Genomic DNA, 7,537 nt, shown 5'->3' on the forward strand with positions numbered 1-7,537 from the left:
GCGCTGAAAAACTCTATAGTGCGCAGCATATTTGGGGCGCCGGATTGCGCGCGCTTCACAATTTGCACTGTCTGTTTTTTGGGCGCGCGTTTTTGGCACCTGCTAAAGCAAAGTTGGTCCCGACGCTTCAAAAGTATTATAGTGGCGCGTTATAATGTTTATTGAATGCGGAATTTTTGTGCGACCGTTGGAGATGCTCTTATAGTAGCACTATCAGGCTAGCACCACCGAGTGCTATCCTAAAAAAAACCTGAATCTTAGAAAGTGCATATGCACTATTTAGAGGAGTCGAGCGGCCAGCTCGTGGCCGCACGATCTCGCTCCTATGGCCCCGCGTGTGCGGCAGGTGCTACCTGGTCGGGGCGGTTTCCCGAGTCCACGCCGCTCGACGCCCGATCCGTTCTTATCTATTCTTTCACCGCCCATCTGTCCCGTCGAGCCATAGCGCTCGCCGCCCTCGATAGCTACCTCCGCGCCGTCCCACCCGAGGCCGTCGCTGCCGTCGTCGACCTCGTGTTCGCCTCCTCCCCATCCTCCACCTCGCCCTCCAAGCTCTTCCGCACACTCCTCTTCTCCTTCCCGAAGGTACCGCTCGCCCTGGCCGCCGTCTCCTTCTCTTCTCTCCCCACCAGTTTCCACTCAACCATCTTTCTTGCAGGTGTAGGACGACGGTCACGGCCATGCCGCCGGCTTCTGCCATCCGCTCCCCCGCCTCTGCTACCCCAGGGACGCTATGTGTGCACTTCTCGTGAGGGTCTTCCGGTCGCTCCTCCACCGGGAGGACGCCCAGCCTAGCCGGCTCCAGCAACAGGCCGGAATGTCACTGGCCCAGACCTGCACCATCTTCTCAATCGATCTGCTGCAGCGAGCTATGTAGATTCTGATGGATGAAGTGCATGGTTTTTGTGTGCAGAAGAGAGCACGTGAACGAGGGGCTCTCCGGCGAAATTGTGGGAGATGCCGGGGCCGGGGGGCAGCGACCGCTCGTACGATGCGGGCTGGGATGATTCGACCACCGCGATGGGGCCCATCGCCCACCTTTTCGACCTCCTTCCCGGTCGACCAGGTCAAAATGTCTCAAGCCAAAATTCAAAGGAATGTCTCATAATTTTGCATCTTCTGAACAAGAATAAAATAGAGCAGCGCAGTAGCTCGTTCAGAAATTCAAACAAGGTTGGGGTATTAGAGTACAGTTCAGATGCAAATGGAAAGTCTTAGTTCTACTCAAAGAGAATGATGATGATTCGGATTGCAAGCTTGGCTAGTAGTACACCGATCATATCTCGAGAGTGGTCTGGTAGAAGGCATTCATAATCGCACATAGCGTGCATCTGATTAAGCTTGGCATCCTTGTCTGATCTCAGTTGCACATCCACAACCGAGTTGTACATCAAGAGCTAAATAGTTGGTCAGAGCAACTGATTAAGAGGCTCATCGTCCGCTACGGTGTAACTCATGAAGTCACATATCATTTGTTTGGCATATGTAGTAGTTGTAGTTGCACACATAATTATTTCAGTTGGATACGATCACTGGAAAATTGCACACATGCTGATGCTATGTTGGCTAGATGATGTGTCGCGCTCCCGTTGGCATAGTTGTACATGTGTGGCCACCGAATTGCACACTCTCACCGGCATAGTCGCACATGCATGGGTGCGCACCGCCATAATAGTTGTAGTCTCCTCCCTCCTCTTTCTTGGAGTTGAAGCAAGTGTTTCCCAGCCGCCGCAGCCGGAAAGGGCCGCCGCGCTCCTCCTACCGGCGCCGCGGCTACGCACTCGGCCGCCGTTCTCAAGGAAGGTGTCCTCGTGCCGCTGGCCGCCGTCGTCGTCGGAAGAAGTGGATTCGATCTTGTAGGTGAAGATGTTGGTGGAGGATCTGCTGAGTAGCGGTCGTGGTCGTGCTCCTCTCGTTGCTTGTGGATGGAGGCCAAGGTGGTCGTCGCGTCGGAGCAGGCGATACAGAGGCGGTGGGTGGGACGACGATGAAGTCTCGGAAGGTGTTTGTAATTTAGTCTAGTTGGACACACACAGATGTTTAGTTCGCAGGACACTAGTTACACACACATATGCGCAATTGACGCAGCAATGTAGTCTAGTTGCACACACATTAATATTCAGTTGACAGGACTAGTTGCACACATATGCTCAGTTGGCGCGGCAATTTAGTCTAGTTGCACATATATTGATGTTTAGTTGGCAGGACTATTGGCACACACATATGCTCAGTTGGCGCGGCAATGTAGTCTAGTTGCACACATACTGATGTTTACTTGGCAGGACTATTGGCACATACATATGCTTAGTTGTCGCGACAATGTAGTCTAGTTGCACATACATTGATGTTTAGTTGGCATGACTAGTTACACACATATGCTCAGTTGACGCGGCAATGTAGTCTAGTTGCACATACATTGATGTTTAGTTGACATGACTAGTTAAACACATATGCTCAGTTGGCGCGACAATGTAGTCTAGTTGTACACACATTGATATTTAGTTGGCAGGACTAGTTACACATATGATCAGTTGACGCGGCAATGTAGTCTAGTTGCACAAACATTGATGTTTATTGATAGGAAGACTAGTCTACTATCCGGCCAACCTACTAGTCGATGTGCAACCCTCCTCTTCCCTGTTGGTGGATGATATAATTTTTCGTTATTGTCATACCATGCCCCCACCTACCCCTACCAGTTATATGTCCAACTTACTTTGTTGTTTCAGCTAACTTTTTATTAGTCGACGGGCAACTCCTTACCCTCCATACTTTTGTATATCTAGTTTTAGTTGGCAGGGGCTATAGAAGTAGTTGCATAGAATCTGCTAGGCAGTTGGCCAGGGCAACAGATAAAGTTGCACACCTCACTGACATGGATTTGTTGAATGGTGAAAAAAATGCACAAAGACCATGAGGGTGGAGAAAAGTTGTCTACAGGTGAGACCCTCAAGATGCACATCTCACTAGTTGGGGTGGGTGGAAAGGGGTGCTAGCAATGAAAACTACACATCCACGGGTACAGGAAAAAGTTACACATGCACATCAACTGTTAGGTAGTTGTCCGGGACAGTTTTTGAAGTTGCACATCCATTGCTTGGCAGTTGACCGAGGTAGCAAACAGTGAAAATTGCGCTTCCAACTCGAGGAGAAGAGTCGCACATCGACTACTAGGCAGTTGGCTGGGGTAGCAGACGAAGTTGCACAACTCACTTGATAGTGGTAGTTTGAGGTGAGGTGTCATCATTAAAAACTGCACATCCACGGATAAAGAAAAAATTGCACATCAACTAATTTTTTTTGAGCTAAAACGCCCTTCCGGCTCTTTATTCATCAGGCGCTAGCATGTCTGACTGCAAAGTTTCAGTCAGCCACCCAGGGATTACATCATACACAAGCATACATACAGAAAGATTTAAAGCATGCCTCGCTACACGGTGGGCCGCCGAATTAGTCCAACGGCAAGCATACCGAAGCTTGAATCCCTGAAAGAAATTACACATATCCCTCATCTCTCTGATGAGATGGAAACAACTTGACTTCTGTGGAGCTTCCCAAAGATTTTGAATTTGTTGGCAATCCGTCTCCACCTCCATGTACTGCAGCCCTGAATTCTGCGCTGCTGCAAGCGCATCTCTGCATGCGAGAAGCTCGATCGTGAGGGGGTCTGAAACTCCATCGTATCGTGAACACCCCGCACTCACGGACGCCCCCTGGTGGTCTCGTACGACAAAACCTGCACCACCTTTGCCATGCTCCGAGTCCGTAGCTCCATCTGTATTTATTTTCACCCACCCCACAACCGGTGGCTGCCATCTTGGATGGATACCAGGTTGAAGTCTACCGGTTGCTGGAACTTCAAGAGCTCGAACAATCTCTTCTATGGTTCTCATGGATTGCATTGGTTGGCACTGTCGTGGTACTAAGACTGACAGTAGAATAGGGGGTAGGTATGGAGAGGCAAGATCCTAGCTATCGAGTAGTTGTATACGCAAGTGATTTATGAGTTCAGGCCCTTCTCGGAGGAAGTAACAGCCCTACGTCTCGGAGCCCGGAGGCGGTCGACTGGATTATATGTGTATGAGTTACAGGGGTGCGAACCCTTCTGCCAGTGGAGGGGGTGGCTTATATAAAGGATGCAAGACCCCAGCCAGCCCACGTAGCGGAGGGTTTAAAGTACATTAAGGCCTGGCGTTACTGGTAACGCCTTACATAAAGTGTCATCATGACCATAAAGACTACTTAATTATAGACCGTTTGGATACAGAGTGGCACTCGAACTCCTGGTGGTCGAGTGAGTCTTCATGGTCGACTCTTCAAGTCCGTCGAGTGGAATCCCTCTAGGTCGACTGGAAGACGGTTTCTACTAAAGATGTCCTTGGGGAGGGTACCTTGGACAGGTTCATGACCCTACCCTAGGTACATGACCCTAGGTTCATTAGCCCCCGAATGGATCAAGGTTTGAGTGAGGAAGGAGTTGATAATCTTTCTGACCTGTTTTCTGGTGCTGTGAATGTGTCTTACTCTGGATCAATGGATTTTTAGTGATGGTGTCAACTTCTCTTTCAGTCGCCTTGATCCATTCTTTATATCCGTCGAGTGAACTTTATGAACTTGGAGATTTCCGAGCGACGGATCGTAGGGGATCTTCCGTCTGACAAGTTGCTCTGCTGTTAGCGGATTTAGTGGGATCCAAATTTTGGGAAGCGCGCGAAGCGGAGAAGACCGCGGTACTCAGACGGGATAAGGCAGAGACACCTCAATTTCCGTGCCGCCTTTTTCGCCACGTATCGCTCGCGCGACTATTTCGGGATTTGACAGGATTGCCCGGGCCTACCAGTCAGCCACTCGGGAGCGACTCCATATAAGGCACCGGACGAGGGTTTTTGAACAGTGCGCCCCCATTTTCCCCTCCTCCGTCTTCAGATTCATCGGCTTCGCTCGCCACCTGCTCCGTGCTGCTGCTCTATGCCTGCTTCGCCGGCAACAATGGTGAAGGAGAAGACGGCGGCTTTGGAGTGGGCGAAGAAGGCGATGGCGAAGGCGAAGGGGAGAGCGACCAGTCGGGCTGGATCCTCGTCGCGGTCCCGCCTGCCACAAGGTTGGATCCAAGGGGATTGGATCCGCTCGACCATCACCCAGAAGGATCTCGACGATCTGGCCAACGAAGGGTTGATCGAGCACGGGGCGGCTAGGCTTCCGGGGACGGAGTGGCAGCCTCAGCCTCAGGAGGGTTAGTGTGTCCTTTTAGCCACCCATGTCGACCGTGGGTTTTCTCTGCCACCGCATCTTTTCTTTCGGGGGTTTCTGAACTTCTTCGGGGCACAACTCCACCACTTCACACCCAATTCCATTGCTTATCTCGCCGCTTTCTTGTCTTTGTGCGAAAACTTTTTGGGTTGTCGGCCGCACTGGGGCCTTTTCAAACACATATTCACCTGTCGCTCTCAGACGGTGAAAAAGGTTAATCCGAATGATGAGAGGACCCAAGTAATCCAGATGTGTGGGGGTCTTGGGGTCCAGATGAGGAGTAAGAGCGCTTTTCCAGCTATGACCCTTCCCGAGTCAGTTAGAGGGTGGCAGTCGACTTGGTTCTACTGCCAAGACCAGTCGACTGGGCTCCCTCCCTTCTCCATGAGTCGAGCGAACAAACCGTCTTCTCTGAAAGTGCTTCCGGAGGAGAAGGCTCAGGTAAAAATGTTGATGGAGCGCGTAGTCCAGCTCATTCGCGACGGGGTCACTAGCATGGATCTCCTGGAGGTTTTCCTTCGACGGTGCATTCAGCCACTTCAGTACCGAGGTCACCCGATGTGGTTGTATTTGGTACCGAAGACACCACTCGGGTCCACCCAGAGGAGGTCGACGACGCCACACTGGAGAGGTGGATGACTGCCATCACAGGGAACAAAGATAACCCTCGTGGGGCTAGGAGGATCCCGCCACTCGACCAGTCTTAGGAAGCAGATGAGGTATGACCACTTGTCTCCGACTGTAATCATGCCTCGTCCATTCTGTTTTGCTGCAGATCAGTCGATTGACTTTTGTCTTGTTTGTCGTCTTTCAGGCTACCACTGATTTGTATTCGATGCCCAACGGGGCGCAAGCACAGACCGAGGAGGAGGAAGGAAGTGGAGGTGAAAGTCAAGAGGAGTGGGAATCGGATGGCGATGAGGGTGATGAAGATGGTGATTCCGATGAGGAAGAGGAGGAGGAAGTCGCGCCTCCCCTTTCTGAAAGAAGATCCAAGCTTGCCCATGAGTCTGCAGTCGAGCGCGGCAAGGGGACCGCGCCTTTTGTGTAGTCGACCAAGCGTCCTCGGACGACCTCTCCGGCGCCGACTGAGAAAGCGCCGAAGCAATCTCGAGTGGCGCCGTCAAAGCCGACGAAGGCCTTGCCGAAGATGAAGATGGTGATTCCCACTATTTCTGGGTAATGACGTAACTTGTGTCTTCTTGTTTCTCATGAATTTACTCTTGGTCGATTTGTTCGCTGACCGGCTGATTTCTGGAACTACAGTGCTGCGACTTCTGAGACCTCGACCAAACCTGAAGATCAAGAGATGGAGGATGCTGTCACTTCCAACCCTGGTATGACCTTTGTAGTTTCGTTTTCAGTTAACAGGATCTTCATTTTTAACTTCGAATCTTTTCTGCAGCTCCACCTAATATCGTCATTGATCTTCTTGATGATGATGACGAGGAACCACTGAGGCAGAGGAGGAATAGGAGAGCGTCTGCTGACAAGACAACTCAGGTCGTATCAGCACCTGAGACGTTGGTTGCGGAGGGGGACAACGTCACTCGGCCTACCGTATCCTTTGCAGTGCCGCTGACGAGTGCTCACCCTTCATCGTCGAGTGCTGATCAGCCTTCACTTTTCTCTACCCACCACGTCCCAGAAGACCAAGCAAGCGCTGCTAAAGAAGCCATACGCCAGGCAGGTGTTATGATGGAGCAAGTGAAGGCAATCCGAGACGCCAGTCAAGCGGCTTATGACGCCAGTTCAGCCCTTCAGAGCAATGTTCAGGTTGGTCGATCACCGCCTGTTATGTTAGGATATGATACCTGAAAACTTTTCTTTCTGAAAATCTTAGTATATGTCGTACACCCACTGGGTGTGTCGGTTGAATATCTGGATTGGTGGGGGCACGCTAAGTGCAACCACTGGGTGTAGTCCCCAAGGCTATGGTGGACTGCTGGCAGTCGACCATAGTCTTAATGCCTTGAACTTTTTCTCGTTGCTTGTTTTACTCGATCTGGTCGATTGGAATCATAAACCGGTGGGGGCACGCTGAGTGCACCCACTAGGTTTAGTCCCCGAGACTGTGGTCGACTGCTGGCAGTCGACTACGGTCTGAAGAACACTTTTTTTGGAACTGTGACTAACTGTTGGTGGTTAGCCTTTCTGCTTTTTTTGCTCGACTGATCGACTCTAGCTGATAGAACTAGTGGGGGCACGCTGAGTGCACCCACTGGGTGTAGTCCCCGAGACTACAGTTGAATGTTTAGATTCGGCTGTAGTCTTAGAAATACTATGA

General features: G+C 51.1%; 1 long non-coding RNA gene across 1 annotated transcript; it reads left to right on the forward strand.

Annotated features, from left to right (window-relative positions):
• Window positions 1–338: 338 nt before the first annotated feature.
• LOC123094072 (uncharacterized) lies at window positions 339–1,526 on the forward strand. Its single transcript, XR_006445742.1, has 2 exons — window positions 339–585; window positions 659–1,526. It is a non-coding gene; the product is annotated as an uncharacterized lncRNA (long non-coding RNA).
• The last annotated feature ends 6,011 nt before the right edge of the window (window positions 1,527–7,537 follow it).

Source organism: Triticum aestivum, chromosome 1B (genome assembly GCF_018294505.1).
Source record: "Triticum aestivum cultivar Chinese Spring chromosome 1B, IWGSC CS RefSeq v2.1, whole genome shotgun sequence".
NCBI classification, from domain to species: Eukaryota; Viridiplantae; Streptophyta; class Magnoliopsida; order Poales; family Poaceae; genus Triticum; species Triticum aestivum.